The sequence below is a fragment of the Passer domesticus genome, chromosome W, assembly GCF_036417665.1.
Source record: "Passer domesticus isolate bPasDom1 chromosome W, bPasDom1.hap1, whole genome shotgun sequence".
Classification (NCBI taxonomy): Eukaryota; Metazoa; Chordata; class Aves; order Passeriformes; family Passeridae; genus Passer; species Passer domesticus.
Genome location: NC_087511.1, coordinates 31,265,423 through 31,288,293, shown reverse-complemented (window position 1 = coordinate 31,288,293; position 22,871 = coordinate 31,265,423).

The window sequence follows — 22,871 nt, the reverse complement described above, 5'->3', positions numbered from 1 at the left end:
TAGGACGTATCCTGATCCGTGCGGAATTTCAGCAGGCAGCCGGCCACTCCGGGCCACCGGGCCCTGGATATCAACCGTGGCCTTTCCCTTAGAAACAAAAGTCAGCAGGCCAGGTTCCTGCTGGCAGTGTGCAGGCGGCAATTGGCACTGTCAAACCAGCCGCAGATGCCTGTCGTGGTACCGTCAGTCCGGGAGGCATCCTGATCGGCGCGGAATTTCAGCAGGCAGCCGGCCACTCCGGGCCACCGGGCCCTGGATATCAACCATGGCCTTTCTCTTAGAAACAAAAGTCACCAGGCCAGGTTCCTGATGTCAGTTTGCAGGTGGCAATTGGCACTGTCAAACCAGCCACAGTTGCCTGTGGTGGTACCTTCGGTCCAGGCGGCATCCTGATCGGCGCGGAATTTCAGCAGGCAGCCGGCCACACCAGGCCATCGGGCCCTGGACACGAACGATGGCCTTTCCCCTGAGAAACAAAACGCACCAGGCCAGGTTCCTGATGTCAGTTTGCAGGAGGCACTTGGCACTGTCAAACCAGCCACAGTTGCCTGTCGTGGTTCCTTCAGTCCGGGAGGCATCCGGATCGGTGCGGAATTTCAGCAGGCAGCCGGCCACTCCAGGCCATCATGCCCTGGACACGAACGATGGCCTTTCCCCTGAGAAACAAAACTCACCAGGCCAGGTTCCTGATGTCAGTTTGCAGGAGGCACTTGGCACTGTCAAACCAGCCACAGTTGCCTGCGGTGGTACATTCGGTCTGGGAGGCATCCTGATCGGTGCGGAATTTCAGCAGGCAGCCGGCCACTCCGGCCACCGGGCCCTAGACACGAACGATGGCCTTTCCCCTGAGAAACAAAATGCACCAGGCCAGGTTCCTGGTGTCAGTTTGCAGGAGGCACTTGGCACTGTCAAACCAGCCACAGTTGCCTGTGGTGTTACCTTCGGTCTGGGAGGGATCCTGATCGGTGTGGAATTTCAGTAGGCAGCCGGCCACTCCGGGCCACCGGGCCCTGGATCTAAACCATGGCCTTTCCCTTAGAAACTAAAGTCACCAGGCCAGGTTCCAGATGTCAATTTGCAGGAGGCACTTGGCGCTGTCAAACCAGCCACAGTTGCCTGTGGTGTTACCTTCGGTCCGGGAGGGATCCTGATCGGTGTGGAATTTCAGTAGGCAGCCGGCCACTCCAGGCCACCGGGCCCTGGACACAAACGATGGCCTTTCCCCTGAGAAACAAAACTTACCAGGCCAGGTTCCTGATGTCTGTTTGCAGGAGGCACGTGGCACTGTCAAACCAGCCACAGTTGCCTGTGAGGGCACCTTGCATCTGGGACATATCCTGATCTGTGTGGAATTTCAGCAGGCAGCCGGCCACTCGGGGCCACCCGGCCCTGGACACGAACGATGGCCTTTCCCCTGAGAAACAAAACTCACCAGGCCAGGTTCCTCATCTCTGTTTGCAGGAGGCACTTGGCACTGTCAAACCAGCCACAGTTGCCTGTGGGGGCACCTTGCATCTAGGACGTATCCTGATCCGTGCGGAATTTCAGCAGGCAGCCGGCCACTCCGGGCCACCCGGCCCCGGACAGGAACGATGGCCTTTCCCCAGAGAAACAAAACTCACCAGGCCAGGTTCCTGATGTCAGTTTGCAGGAGGCACGTGGCACTGTCAAACCAGCCACAGTTGCCTGTGGTGTTACCTTCGGTCCGGGAGGGATCCTGATCGGTGTGGAATTTCAGTAGGCAGCCGGCCACTCCAGGCCACCGGGCCCTGGACACAAACGATGGCCTTTCCCCTGAGAAACAAAACTTACCAGGCCAGGTTCCTGATGTCTGTTTGCAGGAGGCACGTGGCACTGTCAAACCAGCCACAGTTGCCTGTGAGGGCACCTTGCATCTGGGACATATCCTGATCTGTGTGGAATTTCAGCAGGCAGCCGGCCACTCGGGGCCACCCGGCCCCGGACAGGAACGATGGCCTTTCACCAGAGAAACAAAACTCACCAGGCCAGGTTCCTGATGTCAGTTTGCAGGAGGCACGTGGCACTGTCAAACCTGCCACAGTTGCCTGTGGTGATACCTTCGGCCCGGGAGGCATCCTGATCGGTGCGGAATTTCAGCAGGCAGCCGGCCACTCCAGGCCATCGGGCCCTGGACAAGAACAATGGCCTTTCCCCTGAGAAACAAAACGCACCAGGCCCGGTTCCTCATGTCTGGTCGCAGGAGGCACTTGGCACTGTCAAACCAGCCACAGTTGCCTGCGGTGGTACCTTCGGTCCGGGAGGCATCCTGATCGGTGGATTAATTTCAGCAGGCAGCCGGCCACTCCAGGCCATCGGGCCCTGGACAAGAACGATGGCCTTTCCCCAGAGAAACAAAACGCACCAGGCCAGGTTCCTGATGTCAGTTTGCAGGAGGCACGTGGCACTGTCAAACCAGCCACAGTTGCCTGTGGGGGCACCTTGCATCTGGGATGTATCCTAATCGGTGCGGAATTTCAGCAGGCAGCTGGCCACTCCGGGCCACCGGGCCCTGGATCTAAACCATGGCCTTTCCCTTAGAAACTAAAGTCACCAGGCCAGGTTCCTGCTGTCAGTTTGCAGGAGGCACTTGGCACTGTCAAACCAGCCACAGTTGCCTGTGGTGGTACCTTCGGCCCGGGAGGCATCCAGATCGGTGCGGAATTTCAGCAGGCAGCCGGCCACTCCGGGCCACCGGGCCCTGGACACGAACGATGTCCTTTCCACAGAGAAACAAAACGCACCAGGCCAGGTTCCTGGTGTCAGTTTGCAGGAGGCACGTAGCAATGTCAAACCAGCCACAGTTGCCTGAGGGGGCACCTTGCATCTAGGAGGCATCCTGATCCGTGCGGAATTTCAGCAGGCAGCCGGCCACTCCGGGCCACCGGGCCCTGGACACGAACGATGGCCTTTCCCCTGAGAAACAAAACTCACCAGGCCAGGTTCCTCATCTCTGTTTGCAGGAGGCACTTGGCACTGTCAAACCAGCCACAGTTGCCTGTGGGGGCACCTTGCATCTAGGACGTATCCTGATCCGTGCGGAATTTCAGCAGGCAGCCGGCCACTCCGGGCCACCGGGCCCTGGATATCAACCATGGCCTTTCCCTTAGAAACAAAAGTCACCAGGCCAGGTTCCTGCTGTCATTTTGCAGGCGGCACTTGGCACTGTCAAACCTGCCACAGTTGCCTGCGGTGGTACCTTCGGTCTGGGAGGCATCCTGATCCGTGCGGAATTTCAGCAGGCAGCCGGCCACTCGGGGCCACCCGGCCCCGGACAGGAACGATGGCCTTTCCCCAGAGAAACAAAACTCACCAGGCCAGGTTCCTGATGTCAGTTTGCAGGAGGCACGTGGCACTGTCAAACCAGCCACAGTTGCCTGTGGTGGTACCTTCGGTCCGGGAGGGATCCTGATCGGTGTGGAATTTCAGCAGGCAGCCGGCCACTCCGGGCCACCGGGCCCTAGACACGAACTATGGCCTTTCCACAGAGAAACAAAATTCAGCAGGCCAGGTTCCTGATGTCAGTTTGCAGGAGGCACTTGGCACTGTCAAACCAGCCACAGTTGCCTGTGGGGGCACCTTGCATATAGGACGTATCCTGATCCGTGCGGAATTTCAGCAGGCAGCCGGCCACTCCGGGCCACCGGGCCCTGGATATCAACCATGGCCTTTCTCTTAGAAACAAAAGTCACCAGGCCAGGTTCCTGATGTCAGTTTGCAGGCGGCAATTGGCACTGTCAAAGCAGCCACAGTTGCCTGTCGTGGTACCTTCAGTCCGGGAGGCATCCTGATTGGTGCGGAATTTCAGCAGGCAGCCGGCCACTCCAGGCCATCAGGCCCTGGACACGAACGATGGCCTTTCCCCAGAGAAACAAAACTCCCCAGGCCAGGTTCCTCATCTCTGTTTGCCGGAGGCACTTGGCACTGTCAAACCAGCCACAGTTGCCTGTGGTGGTACCTTCGGTCCGGGCGGCATCCTGATCGGCGCAGAATTTCAGCAGGCAGCCGGCCACACCAGGCCATCAGGCCCTGGACACGAACGATGGCCTTTCCCCTGAGAAACAAAACTTACCAGGCCAGGTTCCTGATGTCTGTTTGCAGGAGGCACGTGGCACTGTCAAACCAGCCACAGTTGCCTGTGGGGGCACCTTGCATCTGGGACATATCCTGATCTGTGTGGAATTTCAGCAGGCAGCCGGCCACTCGGGGCCACCCGGCCTAGGACAGGAACGATGGCCTTTCACCAGAGAAACAAAACTCACCAGGCCAGGTTCCTGATGTCAGTTTGCAGGAGGCACGTGGCACTGTCAAACCTGCCACAGTTGCCTGTGGTGATACCTTCGGCCCGGGAGGCATCCTGATCGGTGCGGAATTTCAGCAGGCAGCCGGCCACTCCGGGCCACCGGGCCCTGGACATGAACGATGGCCTTTCCCCTGAGAAACAACACGCACCAGGCCAGGTTCCTGGTGTCAGTTTGCAGGAGGCACGTGGCACTGTCAAACCAGCCACAGTTGCCTGTGGGGGCACCTTGCATCTAGGAGGCATCCTGATCCCTGCGGAATTTCAGCAGGCAGCCGGCCACTCCGGGCCACCGGGCCCTGGGCACGAACCATGGCCTTTCCCCTGAGAAACAAAACTCACCAGGCCAGGTTCCTGATGTCAGTTTGCAGGAGGCAATTGGCACTGTCAAACCAGCTGCACATGCCTGTCGTGGTACCTTCAGTCCGGGAGGCATCCTGATTGGTGCGGAATTTCAGCAGGCAGCCGGCCACTCCAGGCCATCGGGCCCTGGACAAGAACAATGGCCTTTCCCCTGAGAAACAAAACGCACCAGGCCCGGTTCCTCATGTCTGGTCGCAGGAGGCACTTGGCACTGTCAAACCAGCCACAGTTGCCTGTGGGGGCACCTTGCATATAGGACGTATCCTGATCCGTGCGGAATTTCAGCAGGCAGCTGGCCACTCCGGGCCACCGGGCCCTGGATATCAACCATGGCCTTTCCCTTATAAACAAAAGTCACCAGGCCAGGTTCCTGCTGTCAGTTTGCAGGCGGCAATTGGCACTGTCAAACCAGCCGCAGATGCCTGTGGTGGTACCTTCAGTCCGGGAGGCATCCTGATTGGTGCGGAATTTCAGCAGGCAGCCGGCCACTCCAGGCCATCAGGCCCTGGACACGAACGATGGCCTTTCCCCTGAGAAACAAAACTCCCCAGGCCAGGTTCCTCATCTCTTTTTGCAGGAGGAACTTGGCACTGTCAAACCAGCCACAGTTGCCTGTGGGGGCACCGTGCATCTGGGCGGTATCCTGATCCGGCCGGAATTTCAGCAGGCAGCCGGCCACTCCGGGCCACCGGGCCCTGGACAGGAACGATGGCCTTTCCACAGAGAAACAAAACGCACCAGGCCAGGTTCCTGGTGTCAGTTTGCAGGAGGCACTTGGCACTGTCAAACCAGCCACAGTTGCCTGTGGGGGCACCTTGCATGTAGGAGGCATCCTGATCCGTGCGGAATTTCAGCAGGCAGCCGGCCACTCCGGGCCACCGGGCCCTGGATATCAACCATGGCCTTTCCCTTAGAAACAAAAGTCACCAGGCCAGGTTCCTGCTGTCAGTTTGCAGGAGGCACGTGGCACTGTCAAACCAGCCGCAGATGCCTGTCGTGGTACCTTCAGTCCATTAGGCATCCTGATTGGTGCGGAATTTCAGCAGGCAGCCGGCCACTCCGGGCCACCGGGCCCTTGACACGAACGATGGCCTTTCCCCAGAGAAACAAAACTCACCAGGCCAGGGTGCTGATGTCAGTTTGCAGGAGGCACGTGGCACTGTCAAACCAGCCACAGTTGCCTGTGGTGGTACCTTCGGCCCGGGAGGCATCCTGATCGGTGCGGAATTTCAGCAGGCAGCCGGCCACTCCGGGCCACCGGGCCCTGGATACCAACCATGGCCTTTCCCTTAGAAACACAAGTCACCAGGCCAGGTTCCAGATGTCAGTTTGCAGGCGGCAATTGGCACTGTCAAACCAGCTGCAGATGCCTGTCGTGGTACCTTCAGTCCGGGAGGCATCCTGATCCGTGCGGAATTTCAGCAGGCAGCCGGCCACTCCAGGCCACCGGGCCCGGGACAAGAACAATGGCCTTTCCCCTGAGAAACAAAACGCACCAGGCCAGGTTCCTCATCTCTTTTTGCAGGAGGCACTTGGCACTGTCAAACCAGCCACAGTTTCCTGTGGTGGTACCTTCTGTCCGGGCGGCATCCTGATCGGCGCGGAATTTCAGCAGGCAGCCGGCCACACCAGGCCATCGGGCCCTGGACACGAACGATGGCCTTTCCCCTGAGAAACAAAACGCACCAGGCCAGGTTCCTCATGTCAGTTTGCAGGAGGCACTTGGCACTGTCAAACCAGCCACAGTTGCCTGTGGGGGCACCTTGCATCTAGGACGTATCCTGATCCGTGCGGAATTTCAGCAGGCAGCCGGCCACTCCCGGCCACCGGGCCCTGGACATGAACCATGGGCTTTCCTCAGAGAAACAAAACTCACCAGGCCAGGCTCCTGATGTCAGTTTGCAGGAGGCACGTGGCACTGTCAAACCAGCCACAGTTGCCTGTGGTGGTGCCTTCGGCCCGGGAGGCATCCTGATCGGTGCGGAATTTCAGCAGGCAGCCGGCCACTCCAGGCCATCGGGCCCTTGACACGAACGATGGCCTTTCCCCTGAGAAACAAAACTCACCAGGCCAGGTTCCTCATCTCTGTTTGCAGGAGGCAATTGGCACTGTCAAACCAGCCACAGTTGCCTGCGGTGGTACCTTCGGTCCGGGAGGCATCCTGATCGTTGCGGAATTTCAGCAGGCAGCCGGGCACTCCAGGCCACCGGGCCCAGGACACGAACTATGGCCTTTCCCCAGAGAAACAAAACGCACCAGGCCAGGTTCCTGATGTCTGTTTGCAGGAGGCACGTGGCACTGTCAAACCAGCCACAGTTGCCTGTCGTGGTTCCCTCAGTCCGGGAGGCATCCTGATTGGTGCGGAATTTCAGCAGGCAGCCGGCCACTCCAGGCCACCGGGCCCTAGACACGAACGATGGCCTTTCCCTTAGAAACAAAATTCAGCAGGCCAGGTTCCTGATGTCAGTTTGCAGGAAGCACTTGGCACTGTCAAACCAGCCACAGTTGCCTGCGGGGGCACCTTACATATAGGACGTATCCTGATCCGTGCGGAATTTCAGCAGGCAGCCGGCCACTCCGGGCCACCGGGCCCTGGATATCAACCATGGCCTTTCCCTTAGAAACAAAAGTCACCAGGCCAGGTTCCTGCTGTCAGTTTGCAGGCGGCAATTGGCACTGTCAAACCAGCCGCAGAAGCCTGTCGTGGTACCTTCAGTCCGGGAGGCATCCTGATCTGTGTGGAATTTCAGCAGGCAGCAGGCCACTCGGGGCCACCCGGCCCCGGACAGGAACGATGGCCTTTCCCCAGAGAAACAAAACGCACCAGGCCAGGTTCCTGGTGTCAGTTTGCAGGAGGCACTTGGCAATGTCAAACCAGCCACAGTTGCCTGTGGGGGCACCTTGCATGTAGGAGGCATCCTGATTGGTGCGGAATTTCAGCAGGCAGCCGGCCACTCCGGGCCACCGGGCCCTGGATCTAAACCATGGCCTTTCCCTTAGAAACACAAGTCACCAGGCCACGTTCCTGCTGTCAGTTTGCAGGCGGCAATTGGCACTGTCAAACCAGCCGCAGATGCCTGTCGTGGTACCTTCAGTCCGGGAGGCATCCTGATTGGTGCGGAATTTCAGCAGGCAGCCGGCCACTCCAGGCCACCGGGCCCTGGACACGAACGATGGCCTTTCCCCTGAGAAACAAAACTCACCAGGCCAGGTTCCTGATGTCAGTTTGCAGGAGGCACTTGGCACTGTCAAACCAGCCACAGTTGCCTGTCGTGGTTCCTTCAGTCCGGGAGGCATCCGGATCGGTGCGGAATTTCAGCAGGCAGCCGGCCACTCCAGGCCATCATGCCCTGGACACGAACGATGGCCTTTCCCCTGAGAAACAAAACTCACCAGGCCAGGTTCCTCATCTCAGTTTGCAAGAGGCACTTGGCACTGTCAAACCAGCCACAGTTGCCTGCGGTGGTACATTCGGTCTGGGAGGCATCCTGATCGGTGCGGAATTTCAGCAGGCAGCCGGGCACTCCGGCCACCGGGCCCTAGACACGAACGATGGCCTTTCCCCTGAGAAACAAAATGCACCAGGCCAGGTTCCTCGTGTCAGTTTGCAGGAGGCACTTGGCACTGTCAAACCAGCCACAGTTGCCTGTGGTGTTACCTTCGGTCCGGGAGGGATCCTGATCGGTGTGGAATTTCAGTAGGCAGCCGGCCACACCGGGCCACCGGGCCCTGGATCTAAACCATGGCCTTTCCCTCAGAAACTAAAGTCACCAGGCCAGGTTCCAGATGTCAATTTGCAGGAGGCACTTGGCGCTGTCAAACCAGCCACAGTTGCCTGTGGGGGCACCTTGCATCTGGGACATATCCTGATCTGTGTGGAATTTCAGCAGGCAGCCGGCCACTCGGGGCCACCCAGCCCCGGACAGGAACGATGGCCTTTCACCAGAGAAACAAAACTCACCAGGCCAGGTTCCTGATGTCAGTTTGCAGGAGGCACGTGGCACTGTCAAACCTGCCACAGTTGCCTGTGGTGATACCTTCGGCCCGGGAGGCATCCTGATCGGTGCGGAATTTCAGCAGGCAGCCGGCCACTCCAGGCCATCAGGCCCTGGACACGAACAATGGCCTTTCCCCTGAGAAACAAAACTCCCCAGGCCAGGTTCCTCATCTCTTTTTGCAGGAGGAACTTGGCACTGTCAAACCAGCCACAGTTGCCTGTGGGGGCACCGTGCATCTGGGCGGTATCCTGATCCGGCCGGAATTTCAGCAGGCAGCCGGCCACTCCGGGCCACCGGGCCCTGGACACGAACGATGGCCTTTCCACAGAGAAACAAAACGCACCAGGCCAGGTTCCTGGTGTCAGTTTGCAGGAGGCACTTGGCACTGTCAAACCAGCCACAGTTGCCTGTGGGGGCACCTTGCATGTAGGAGGCATCCTGATCCGTGCGGAATTTCAGCAGGCAGCCGGCCACTCCGGGCCACCGGGCCCTGGATATCAACCATGGCCTTTCCCTTAGAAACAAAAGTCACCAGGCCAGGTTCCTGCTGTCAGTTTGCAGGAGGCACGTGGCACTGTCAAACCAGCCACAGTTGCCTGTGGTGGTACCTTCGGCCCGGCAGGCATCCTGATCGGTGCGGAATTTCAGCAGGCAGCCGGCCACTCGGGGCCACCAGGCCCGGGACCTGAACGATGGCCTTTCCACAGAGAAACAAAACGCACCAGGCCAGGTTCCTGGTGTCAGTTTGCAGGAGGCACTTGGCACTGTCAAACCAGCCACAGTTGCCTGTGGGGGCACCTTGCATATAGGACGTATCCTGATCCGTGCGGAATTTCAGCAGGCAGCCGGCCACTCCAGGCCATCGGGCCCTGGTCACGAACGATGGCCTTTCCCCTGAGAAACAAAACTCACCAGGCCACGTTCCTGCTGTAAGTTTGCAGGCGGCAATTGGCACTGTCAAACCAGCCGCAGATGCCTGTCGTGGTACCTTCAGTCCATTAGGCATCCTGATTGGTGCGGAATTTCAGCAGGCAGCCGGCCACTCCGGGCCACCGGGCCCTGGATACCAACCATGGCCTTTCCCTTAGAAACACAAGTCACCAGGCCAGGTTCCAGATGTCAGTTTGCAGGCGGCAATTGGCACTGTCAAACCAGCCGCAGATGCCTGTCGTGGTACCTTCAGTCCGGGAGGCATCCTGATCCGTGCGGAATTTCAGCAGGCAGCCGGCCACTCCAGGCCACCGGGCCCTGGACACGAACGATGGCCTTTCCCCTGAGAAACAAAACGCACCAGGCCAGGTTCCTCATCTCTGTTTGCAGGAGGCACTTGGCACTGTCAAACCAGCCACAGTTGCCTGTGGTGGTACCTTCGGTTCGGGCGGCATCCTGATCGGCGCGGAATTTCAGCAGGCAGCCGGCCACACCAGGCCATCGGGCCCTGGACACGAACGATGGCCTTTCCCCTGAGAAACAAAACGCACCAGGCCAGGTTCCTCATGTCAGTTTGCAGGAGGCACTTGGCACTGTCAAACCAGCCACAGTTGCCTGTGGGGGCACCTTGCATCTAGGACGTATCCTGATCCGTGCGGAATTTCAGCAGGCAGCCGGCCACTCCCGGCCACCGGGCCCTGGACATGAACCATGGGCTTTCCTCAGAGAAACAAAACTCACCAGGCCAGGCTCCTGATGTCAGTTTGCAGGAGGCACGTGGCACTGTCAAACCAGCCACAGTTGCCTGTGGTGGTGCCTTCGGCCCGGGAGGCATCCTGATCGGTGCGGAATTTCAGCAGGCAGCCGGCCACTCCAGGCCATCGGGCCCTTGACACGAACGATGGCCTTTCCCCTGAGAAACAAAACTCACCAGGCCAGGTTCCTCATCTCTGTTTGCAGGAGGCAATTGGCACTGTCAAACCAGCCACAGTTGCCTGCGGTGGTACCTTCGGTCCGGGAGGCATCCTGATCGTTGCGGAATTTCAGCAGGCAGCCGGGCACTCCAGGCCACCGGGCCCAGGACACGAACTATGGCCTTTCCCCAGAGAAACAAAACGCACCAGGCCAGGTTCCTGATGTCTGTTTGCAGGAGGCACGTGGCACTGTCAAACCAGCCACAGTTGCCTGTCGTGGTTCCCTCAGTCCGGGAGGCATCCTGATTGGTGCGGAATTTCAGCAGGCAGCCGGCCACTCCAGGCCACCGGGCCCTAGACACGAACGATGGCCTTTCCCTTAGAAACAAATTTCAGCAGGCCAGGTTCCTGATGTCAGTTTGCAGGAAGCACTTGGCACTGTCAAACCAGCCACAGTTGCCTGCGGGGGCACCTTACATATAGGACGTATCCTGATCCGTGCGGAATTTCAGCAGGCAGCCGGCCACTCCGGGCCACCGGGCCCTGGATATCAACCATGGCCTTTCCCTTAGAAACAAAAGTCACCAGGCCAGGTTCCTGCTGTCAGTTTGCAGGCGGCAATTGGCACTGTCAAACCAGCCGCAGAAGCCTGTCGTGGTACCTTCAGTCCGGGAGGCATCCTGATCTGTGTGGAATTTCAGCAGGCAGCAGGCCACTCGGGGCCACCCGGCCCCGGACAGGAACGATGGCCTTTCCCCAGAGAAACAAAACGCACCAGGCCAGGTTCCTGGTGTCAGTTTGCAGGAGGCACTTGGCACTGTCAAACCAGCCACAGTTGCCTGTGGGGGCACCTTGCATGTAGGAGGCATCCTGATTGGTGCGGAATTTCAGCAGGCAGCCGGCCACTCCGGGCCACCGGGCCCTGGATCTAAACCATGGCCTTTCCCTTAGAAACACAAGTCACCAGGCCAGGTTCCTGCTGTCAGTTTGCAGGCGGCAATTGGCACTGTCAAACCAGCCGCAGATGCCTGTCGTGGTACCTTCAGTCCGGGAGGCATCCTGATTGGTGCGGAATTTCAGCAGGCAGCCGGCCACTCCAGGCCACCGGGCCCTGGACACGAACGATGGCCTTTCCCCTGAGAAACAAAACTCACCAGGCCAGGTTCCTGATGTCAGTTTGCAGGAGGCACTTGGCACTGTCAAACCAGCCACAGTTGCCTGTCGTGGTTCCTTCAGTCCGGGAGGCATCCGGATCGGTGCGGAATTTCAGCAGGCAGCCGGCCACTCCAGGCCATCATGCCCTGGACACGAACGATGGCCTTTCCCCTGAGAAACAAAACTCACCAGGCCAGGTTCCTCATCTCAGTTTGCAGGAGGCACTTGGCACTGTCAAACCAGCCACAGTTGCCTGCGGTGGTACATTCGGTCTGGGAGGCATCCTGATCGGTGCGGAATTTCAGCAGGCAGCCGGGCACTCCGGCCACCGGGCCCTAGACACGAACGATGGCCTTTCCCCTGAGAAACAAAATGCACCAGGCCAGGTTCCTGGTGTCAGTTTGCAGGAGGCACTTGGCACTGTCAAACCAGCCACAGTTGCCTGTGGTGTTACCTTCGGTCCGGGAGGGATCCTGATCGGTGTGGAATTTCAGTAGGCAGCCGGCCACACCGGGCCACCGGGCCCTGGATCTAAACCATGGCCTTTCCCTTAGAAACTAAAGTCACCAGGCCAGGTTCCAGATGTCAATTTGCAGGAGGCACTTGGCGCTGTCAAACCAGCCACAGTTGCCTGTGGTGTTACCTTCGTTCCGGGAGGCATCCTGATCGGTGCGGAATTTCAGCAGGCAGCCGGGCACTCCGGCCACCGGGCCCTAGACACGAACGATGGCCTTTCCCCGGAGAAACAAAATGCACCAGGCCAGGTTCCTGGTGTCAGTTTGCAGGAGGCACTTGGCACTGTCAAACCAGCCACAGTTGCCTGTGGTGTTACCTTCGGTCCGGGAGGGATCCTGATCGGTGTGGAATTTCAGTAGGCAGCCGGCCACACCGGGCCACCGGGCCCTGGATCTAAACCATGGCCTTTCCCTTAGAAACTAAAGTCACCAGGCCAGGTTCCAGATGTCAATTTGCAGGAGGCACTTGGCGCTGTCAAACCAGCCACAGTTGCCTGTGGTGTTACCTTCGTTCCGGGAGGGATCCTGATCAGTGTGGAATTTCAGTAGGCAGCCGGCCACTCCAGGCCACCGGGCCCTGGGCACAAACGATGGCCTTTCCCCTGAGAAACAAAACTTACCAGGCCAGGTTCCTGATGTCTGTTTGCAGGAGGCAATTGGCACTGTCAAACCAGCCACAGTTGCCTGCGGTGGTACCTTCGGTCCGGGAGGCATCCTGATCGTTGCGGAATTTCAGCAGGCAGCCGGGCACTCCAGGCCACCGGGCCCAGGACACGAACTATGGCCTTTCCCCAGAGAAACAAAACGCACCAGGCCAGGTTCCTGATGTCTGTTTGCAGGAGGCACGTGGCACTGTCAAACCAGCCACAGTTGCCTGTCGTGGTTCCCTCAGTCCGGGAGGCATCCTGATTGGTGCGGAATTTCAGCAGGCAGCCGGCCACTCCAGGCCACCGGGCCCTAGACACGAACGATGGCCTTTCCCTTAGAAACAAAATTCAGCAGGCCAGGTTCCTGATATCAGTTTGCAGGAAGCACTTGGCACTGTCAAACCAGCCACAGTTGCCTGCGGGGGCACCTTACATATAGGACGTATCCTGATCCGTGCGGAATTTCAGCAGGCAGCCGGCCACTCCGGGCCACCGGGCCCTGGATATCAACCATGGCCTTTCCCTTAGAAACAAAAGTCACCAGGCCAGGTTCCTGCTGTCAGTTTGCAGGCGGCAATTGGCACTGTCAAACCAGCCGCAGAAGCCTGTCGTGGTACCTTCAGTCCGGGAGGCATCCTGATCTGTGTGGAATTTCAGCAGGCAGCAGGCCACTCGGGGCCACCCGGCCCCGGACAGGAACGATGGCCTTTCCCCAGAGAAACAAAACGCACCAGGCCAGGTTCCTGGTGTCAGTTTGCAGGAGGCACTTGGCACTGTCAAACCAGCCACAGTTGCCTGTGGGGGCACCTTGCATGTAGGAGGCATCCTGATTGGTGCGGAATTTCAGCAGGCAGCCGGCCACTCCGGGCCACCGGGCCCTGGATCTAAACCATGGCCTTTCCCTTAGAAACACAAGTCACCAGGCCACGTTCCTGCTGTCAGTTTGCAGGCGGCAATTGGCACTGTCAAACCAGCCGCAGATGCCTGTCGTGGTACCTTCAGTCCGGGAGGCATCCTGATTGGTGCGGAATTTCAGCAGGCAGCCGGCCACTCCAGGCCACCGGGCCCTGGACACGAACGATGGCCTTTCCCCTGAGAAACAAAACTCACCAGGCCAGGTTCCTGATGTCAGTTTGCAGGAGGCACTTGGCACTGTCAAACCAGCCACAGTTGCCTGTCGTGGTTCCTTCAGTCCGGGAGGCATCCGGATCGGTGCGGAATTTCAGCAGGCAGCCGGCCACTCCAGGCCATCATGCCCTGGACACGAACGATGGCCTTTCCCCTGAGAAACAAAACTCACCAGGCCAGGTTCCTCATCTCAGTTTGCAGGAGGCACTTGGCACTGTCAAACCAGCCACAGTTGCCTGCGGTGGTACATTCGGTCTGGGAGGCATCCTGATCGGTGCGGAATTTCAGCAGGCAGCCGGCCACTCCGGCCACCGGGCCCTAGACACGAACGATGGCCTTTCCCCTGAGAAACAAAATGCACCAGGCCAGGTTCCTGGTGTCAGTTTGCAGGAGGCACTTGGCACTGTCAAACCAGCCACAGTTGCCTGTGGTGTTACCTTCGGTCCGGGAGGGATCCTGATCGGTGTGGAATTTCAGTAGGCAGCCGGCCACACCGGGCCACCGGGCCCTGGATCTAAACCATGGCCTTTCCCTTAGAAACTAAAGTCACCAGGCCAGGTTCCAGATGTCAATTTGCAGGAGGCACATGGCGCTGTCAAACCAGCCACAGTTGCCTGTGGTGTTACCTTCGTTCCGGGAGGCATCCTGATCGGTGCGGAATTTCAGCAGGCAGCCGGGCACTCCGGCCACCGGGCCCTAGACACGAACGATGGCCTTTCCCCGGAGAAACAAAATGCACCAGGCCAGGTTCCTGGTGTCAGTTTGCAGGAGGCACTTGGCACTGTCAAACCAGCCACAGTTGCCTGTGGTGTTACCTTCGGTCCGGGAGGGATCCTGATCGGTGTGGAATTTCAGTAGGCAGCCGGCCACACCGGGCCACCGGGCCCTGGATCTAAACCATGGCCTTTCCCTTAGAAACTAAAGTCACCAGGCCAGGTTCCAGATGTCAATTTGCAGGAGGCACTTGGCGCTGTCAAACCAGCCACAGTTGCCTGTGGTGTTACCTTCGTTCCGGGAGGGATCCTGATCGGTGTGGAATTTCAGTAGGCAGCCGGCCACTCCAGGCCACCGGGCCCTGGGCACAAACGATGGCCTTTCCCCTGAGAAACAAAACTTACCAGGCCAGGTTCCTGATGTCTGTTTGCAGGAGGCAATTGGCACTGTCAAACCAGCCACAGTTGCCTGCGGTGGTACCTTCGGTCCGGGAGGCATCCTGATCGTTGCGGAATTTCAGCAGGCAGCCGGGCACTCCAGGCCACCGGGCCCAGGACACGAACTATGGCCTTTCCCCAGAGAAACAAAACGCACCAGGCCAGGTTCCTGATGTCTGTTTGCAGGAGGCACGTGGCACTGTCAAACCAGCCACAGTTGCCTGTCGTGGTTCCCTCAGTCCGGGAGGCATCCTGATTGGTGCGGAATTTCAGCAGGCAGCCGGCCACTCCAGGCCACCGGGCCCTAGACACGAACGATGGCCTTTCCCTTAGAAACAAAATTCAGCAGGCCAGGTTCCTGATATCAGTTTGCAGGAAGCACTTGGCACTGTCAAACCAGCCACAGTTGCCTGCGGGGGCACCTTACATATAGGACGTATCCTGATCCGTGCGGAATTTCAGCAGGCAGCCGGCCACTCCGGGCCACCGGGCCCTGGATATCAACCATGGCCTTTCCCTTAGAAACAAAAGTCACCAGGCCAGGTTCCTGCTGTCAGTTTGCAGGCGGCAATTGGCACTGTCAAACCAACCGCAGAAGCCTGTCGTGGTACCTTCAGTCCGGGAGGCATCCTGATCTGTGTGGAATTTCAGCAGGCAGCAGGCCACTCGGGGCCACCCGGCCCCGGACAGGAACGATGGCCTTTCCCCAGAGAAACAAAACGCACCAGGCCAGGTTCCTGGTGTCAGTTTGCAGGAGGCACTTGGCACTGTCAAACCAGCCACAGTTGCCTGTGGGGGCACCTTGCATGTAGGAGGCATCCTGATTGGTGCGGAATTTCAGCAGGCAGCCGGCCACTCCGGGCCACCGGGCCCTGGATCTAAACCATGGCCTTTCCCTTAGAAACACAAGTCACCAGGCCACGTTCCTGCTGTCAGTTTGCAGGCGGCAATTGGCACTGTCAAACCAGCCGCAGATGCCTGTCGTGGTACCTTCAGTCCGGGAGGCATCCTGATTGGTGCGGAATTTCAGCAGGCAGCCGGCCACTCCAGGCCACCGGGCCCTGGACACGAACGATGGCCTTTCCCCTGAGAAACAAAACTCACCAGGCCAGGTTCCTGATGTCAGTTTGCAGGAGGCACTTGGCACTGTCAAACCAGCCACAGTTGCCTGTCGTGGTTCCTTCAGTCCGGGAGGCATCCGGATCGGTGCGGAATTTCAGCAGGCAGCCGGCCACTCCAGGCCATCATGCCCTGGACACGAACGATGGCCTTTCCCCTGAGAAACAAAACTCACCAGGCCAGGTTCCTCATCTCAGTTTGCAGGAGGCACTTGGCACTGTCAAACCAGCCACAGTTGCCTGCGGTGGTACATTCGGTCTGGGAGGCATCCTGATCGGTGCGGAATTTCAGCAGGCAGCCGGCCACTCCGGCCACCGGACCCTAGACACGAACGATGGCCTTTCCCCTGAGAAACAAAATGCACCAGGCCAGGTTCCTGGTGTCAGTTTGCAGGAGGCACTTGGCACTGTCAAACCAGCCACAGTTGCCTGTGGTGTTACCTTCGGTCCGGGAGGGATCCTGATCGGTGTGGAATTTCAGTAGGCAGCCGGCCACACCGGGCCACCGGGCCCTGGATCTAAACCATGGCCTTTCCCTTAGAAACTAAAGTCACCAGGCCAGGTTCCAGATGTCAATTTGCAGGAGGCACATGGCGCTGTCAAACCAGCCACAGTTGCCTGTGGTGTTACCTTCGTTCCGGGAGGCATCCTGATCGGTGCGGAATTTCAGCAGGCAGCCGGGCACTCCGGCCACCGGGCCCTAGACACGAACGATGGCCTTTCCCCGGAGAAACAAAAGTCACCAGGCCAGGTTCCTGGTGTCAGTTTGCAGGAGGCACTTGGCACTGTCAAACCAGCCACAGTTGCCTGTGGTGTTACCTTCGGTCCGGGAGGGATCCTGATCGGTGTGGAATTTCAGTAGGCAGCCGGCCACACCGGGCCACCGGGCCCTGGATCTAAACCATGGCCTTTCCCTTAGAAACTAAAGTCACCAGGCCAGGTTCCAGATGTCAATTTGCAGGAGGCACTTGGCGCTGTCAAACCAGCCACAGTTGCCTGTGGTGTTACCTTCGTTCCGGGAGGGATCCTGATCGGTGTGGAATTTCAGTAGGCAGCCGGCCACTCCAGGCCACCGGGCCCTGGGCACAAACGATGGCCTTTCCCCTGAGAAACAAAACTTACCAGGCCAGGTTCCTGATGTCTGTTTGCAGGAGGCAATTGGCACTGTCAAACCAGCCACAGTTGCCTGCGGTGGTACCTTCGGTCCGGGAGGCATCCTGATCGTTGCGGAATTTCAGCAGGCAGCCGGGCACTCCAGGCCACCGGGCCCAGGACACGAACTATGGCCTTTCCCCAGAGAAACAAAACTCACCAGGCCAGGTTCCTGATGTCTGTTTGCAGGAGGCACGTGGCACTGTCAAACCAGCCACAGTTGCCTGTCGTGGTTCCCTCAGTCCGGGAGGCATCCTGATTGGTGCGGAATTTCAGCAGGCAGCCGGCCACTCCAGGCCACCGGGCCCTAGACACGAACGATGGCCTTTCCCTTAGAAACAAAATTCAGCAGGCCAGGTTCCTGATATCAGTTTGCAGGAAGCACTTGGCACTGTCAAACCAGCCACAGTTGCCTGCGGGGGCACCTTACATATAGGACGTATCCTGATCCGTGCGGAATTTCAGCAGGCAGCCGGCCACTACGGGCCACCGGGCCCTGGATATCAACCATGGCCTTTCCCTTAGAAACAAAAGTCACCAGGCCAGGTTCCTGCTGTCAGTTTGCAGGCGGCAATTGGCACTGTCAAACCAACCGCAGAAGCCTGTCGTGGTACCTTCAGTCCGGGAGGCATCCTGATCTGTGTGGAATTTCAGCAGGCAGCAGGCCACTCGGGGCCACCCGGCCCCGGACAGGAACGATGGCCTTTCCCCAGAGAAACAAAACGCACCAGGCCAGGTTCCTGGTGTCAGTTTGCAGGAGGCACTTGGCACTGTCAAACCAGCCACAGTTGCCTGTGGGGGCACCTTGCATGTAGGAGGCATCCTGATTGGTGCGGAATTTCAGCAGGCAGCCGGCCACTCCGGGCCACCGGGCCCTGGATCTAAACCATGGCCTTTCCCTTAGAAACACAAGTCACCAGGCCACGTTCCTGCTGTCAGTTTGCAGGCGGCAATTGGCACTGTCAAACCAGCCGCAGATGCCTGTCGTGGTACCTTCAGTCCGGGAGGCATCCTGATTGGTGCGGAATTTCAGCAGGCAGCCGGCCACTCCAGGCCACCGGGCCCTGGACACGAACGATGGCCTTTCCCCTGAGAAACAAAACTCACCAGGCCAGGTTCCTGATGTCAGTTTGCAGGAGGCACTTGGCACTGTCAAACCAGCCACAGTTGCCTGTCGTGGTTCCTTCAGTCCGGGAGGCATCCGGATCGATGCGGAATTTCAGCAGGCAGCCGGCCACTCCAGGCCATCATGCCCTGGACACGAACGATGGCCTTTCCCCTGAGAAACAAAACTCACCAGGCCAGGTTCCTCATCTCAGTTTGCAGGAGGCACTTGGCACTGTCAAACCAGCCACAGTTGCCTGCGGTGGTACATTCGGTCTGGGAGGCATCCTGATCGGTGCGGAATTTCAGCAGGCAGCCGGCCACTCCGGCCACCGGGCCCTAGACACGAACGATGGCCTTTCCCCTGAGAAACAAAATGCACCAGGCCAGGTTCCTGGTGTCAGTTTGCAGGAGGCACTTGGCACTGTCAAACCAGCCACAGTTGCCTGTGGGGGCACCTTGCATGTAGGAGGCATCCTGATTGGTGCGGAATTTCAGCAGGCAGCCGGCCACTCCGGGCCACCGGGCCCTGGATCTAAACCATGGCCTTTCCCTTAGAAACACAAGTCACCAGGCCACGTTCCTGCTGTCAGTTTGCAGGCGGCAATTGGCACTGTCAAACCAGCCGCAGATGCCTGTCGTGGTACCTTCAGTCCGGGAGGCATCCTGATTGGTGCGGAATTTCAGCAGGCAGCCGGCCACTCCAGGCCACCGGGCCCTGGACACGAACGATGGCCTTTCCCCTGAGAAACAAAACTCACCAGGCCAGGTTCCTGATGTCAGTTTGCAGGAGGCACTTGGCACTGTCAAACCAGCCACAGTTGCCTGTCGTGGTTCCTTCAGTCCGGGAGGCATCCGGATCGGTGCGGAATTTCAGCAGGCAGCCGGCCACTCCAGGCCATCATGCCCTGGACACGAACGATGGCCTTTCCCCTGAGAAACAAAACTCACCAGGCCAGGTTCCTGGTGTCAGTTTGCAGGAGGCACTTGGCACTGTCAAACCAGCCACAGTTGCCTGTGGTGGTACATTCGGTCTGGGAGGCATCCTGATCGGTGCGGAATTTCAGCAGGCAGCCGGCCACTCCGGCCACCGGGCCCTAGACACGAACGATGGCCTTTCCCCTGAGAAACAAAATGCACCAGGCCAGGTTCCTGGTGTCAGTTTGCAGGAGGCACTTGGCACTGTCAAACCAGCCACAGTTGCCTGTGGTGTTACCTTCGGTCCGGGAGGGATCCTGATCGGTGTGGAATTTCAGTAGGCAGCCGGCCACACCGGGCCACCGGGCCCTGGATCTAAACCATGGCCTTTCCCTTAGAAACTAAAGTCACCAGGCCAGGTTCCAGATGTCAATTTGCAGGAGGCACATGGCGCTGTCAAACCAGCCACAGTTGCCTGTGGTGTTACCTTCGTTCCGGGAGGCATCCTGATCGGTGCGGAATTTCAGCAGGCAGCCGGGCACTCCGGCCACCGGGCCCTAGACACGAACGATGGCCTTTCCCCGGAGAAACAAAATGCACCAGGCCAGGTTCCTGGTGTCAGTTTGCAGGAGGCACTTGGCACTGTCAAACCAGCCACAGTTGCCTGTGGTGTTACCTTCGGTCCGGGAGGGATCCTGATCGGTGTGGAATTTCAGTAGGCAGCCCGCCACACCGGGCCACCGGGCCCTGGATCTAAACCATGGCCTTTCCCTTAGAAACTAAAGTCACCAGGCCAGGTTCCAGATGTCAATTTGCAGGAGGCACTTGGCGCTGTCAAACCAGCCACAGTTGCCTGTGGTGTTACCTTCGTTCCGGGAGGGATCCTGATCGGTGTGGAATTTCAGTAGGCAGCCGGCCACTCCAGGCCACCGGGCCCTGGGCACAAACGATGGCCTTTCCCCTGAGAAACAAAACTTACCAGGCCAGGTTCCTGATGTCTGTTTGCAGGAGGCAATTGGCACTGTCAAACCAGCCACAGTTGCCTGCGGTGGTACCTTCGGTCCGGGAGGCATCCTGATCGTTGCGGAATTTCAGCAGGCAGCCGGGCACTCCAGGCCACCGGGCCCAGGACACGAACTATGGCCTTTCCCCAGAGAAACAAAACGCACCAGGCCAGGTTCCTGATGTCTGTTTGCAGGAGGCACGTGGCACTGTCAAACCAGCCACAGTTGCCTGTCGTGGTTCCCTCAGTCCGGGAGGCATCCTGATTGGTGCGGAATTTCAGCAGGCAGCCGGCCACTCCAGGCCACCGGGCCCTAGACACGAACGATGGCCTTTCCCTTAGAAACAAAATTCAGCAGGCCAGGTTCCTGATATCAGTTTGCAGGAAGCACTTGGCACTGTCAAACCAGCCACAGTTGCCTGCGGGGGCACCTTACATATAGGACGTATCCTGATCCGTGCGGAATTTCAGCAGGCAGCCGGCCACTCCGGGCCACCGGGCCCTGGATATCAACCATGGCCTTTCCCTTAGAAACAAAAGTCACCAGGCCAGGTTCCTGCTGTCAGTTTGCAGGCGGCAATTGGCACTGTCAAACCAACCGCAGAAGCCTGTCGTGGTACCTTCAGTCCGGGAGGCATCCTGATCTGTGTGGAATTTCAGCAGGCAGCAGGCCACTCGGGGCCACCCGGCCCCGGACAGGAACGATGGCCTTTCCCCAGAGAAACAAAACGCACCAGGCCAGGTTCCTGGTGTCAGTTTGCAGGAGGCACTTGGCACTGTCAAACCAGCCACAGTTGCCTGTGGGGGCACCTTGCATGTAGGAGGCATCCTGATTGGTGCGGAATTTCAGCAGGCAGCCGGCCACTCCGGGCCACCGGGCCCTGGATCTAAACCATGGCCTTTCCCTTAGAAACACAAGTCACCAGGCCACGTTCCTGCTGTCAGTTTGCAGGCGGCAATTGGCACTGTCAAACCAGCCGCAGATGCCTGTCGTGGTACCTTCAGTCCGGGAGGCATCCTGATTGGTGCGGAATTTCAGCAGGCAGCCGGCCACTCCAGGCCACCGGGCCCTGGACACGAACGATGGCCTTTCCCCTGAGAAACAAAACTCACCAGGCCAGGTTCCTGATGTCAGTTTGCAGGAGGCACTTGGCACTGTCAAACCAGCCACAGTTGCCTGTCGTGGTTCCTTCAGTCCGGGAGGCATCCGGATCGGTGCGGAATTTCAGCAGGCAGCCGGCCACTCCAGGCCATCATGCCCTGGACACGAACGATGGCCTTTCCCCTGAGAAACAAAACTCACCAGGCCAGGTTCCTCATCTCAGTTTGCAGGAGGCACTTGGCACTGTCAAACCAGCCACAGTTGCCTGCGGTGGTACATTCGGTCTGGGAGGCATCCTGATCGGTGCGGAATTTCAGCAGGCAGCCGGCCACTCCGGCCACCGGACCCTAGACACGAACGATGGCCTTTCCCCTGAGAAACAAAATGCACCAGGCCAGGTTCCTGGTGTCAGTTTGCAGGAGGCACTTGGCACTGTCAAACCAGCCACAGTTGCCTGTGGTGTTACCTTCGGTCCGGGAGGGATCCTGATCGGTGTGGAATTTCAGTAGGCAGCCGGCCACACCGGGCCACCGGGCCCTGGATCTAAACCATGGCCTTTCCCTTAGAAACTAAAGTCACCAGGCCAGGTTCCAGATGTCAATTTGCAGGAGGCACATGGCGCTGTCAAACCAGCCACAGTTGCCTGTGGTGTTACCTTCGTTCCGGGAGGCATCCTGATCGGTGCGGAATTTCAGCAGGCAGCCGGGCACTCCGGCCACCGGGCCCTAGACACGAACGATGGCCTTTCCCCGGAGAAACAAAAGTCACCAGGCCAGGTTCCTGGTGTCAGTTTGCAGGAGGCACTTGGCACTGTCAAACCAGCCACAGTTGCCTGTGGTGTTACCTTCGGTCCGGGAGGGATCCTGATCGGTGTGGAATTTCAGTAGGCAGCCGGCCACACCGGGCCACCGGGCCCTGGATCTAAACCATGGCCTTTCCCTTAGAAACTAAAGTCACCAGGCCAGGTTCCAGATGTCAATTTGCAGGAGGCACTTGGCGCTGTCAAACCAGCCACAGTTGCCTGTGGTGTTACCTTCGTTCCGGGAGGGATCCTGATCGGTGTGGAATTTCAGTAGGCAGCCGGCCACTCCAGGCCACCGGGCCCTGGGCACAAACGATGGCCTTTCCCCTGAGAAACAAAACTTACCAGGCCAGGTTCCTGATGTCTGTTTGCAGGAGGCAATTGGCACTGTCAAACCAGCCACAGTTGCCTGCGGTGGTACCTTCGGTCCGGGAGGCATCCTGATCGTTGCGGAATTTCAGCAGGCAGCCGGGCACTCCAGGCCACCGGGCCCAGGACACGAACTATGGCCTTTCCCCAGAGAAACAAAACTCACCAGGCCAGGTTCCTGATG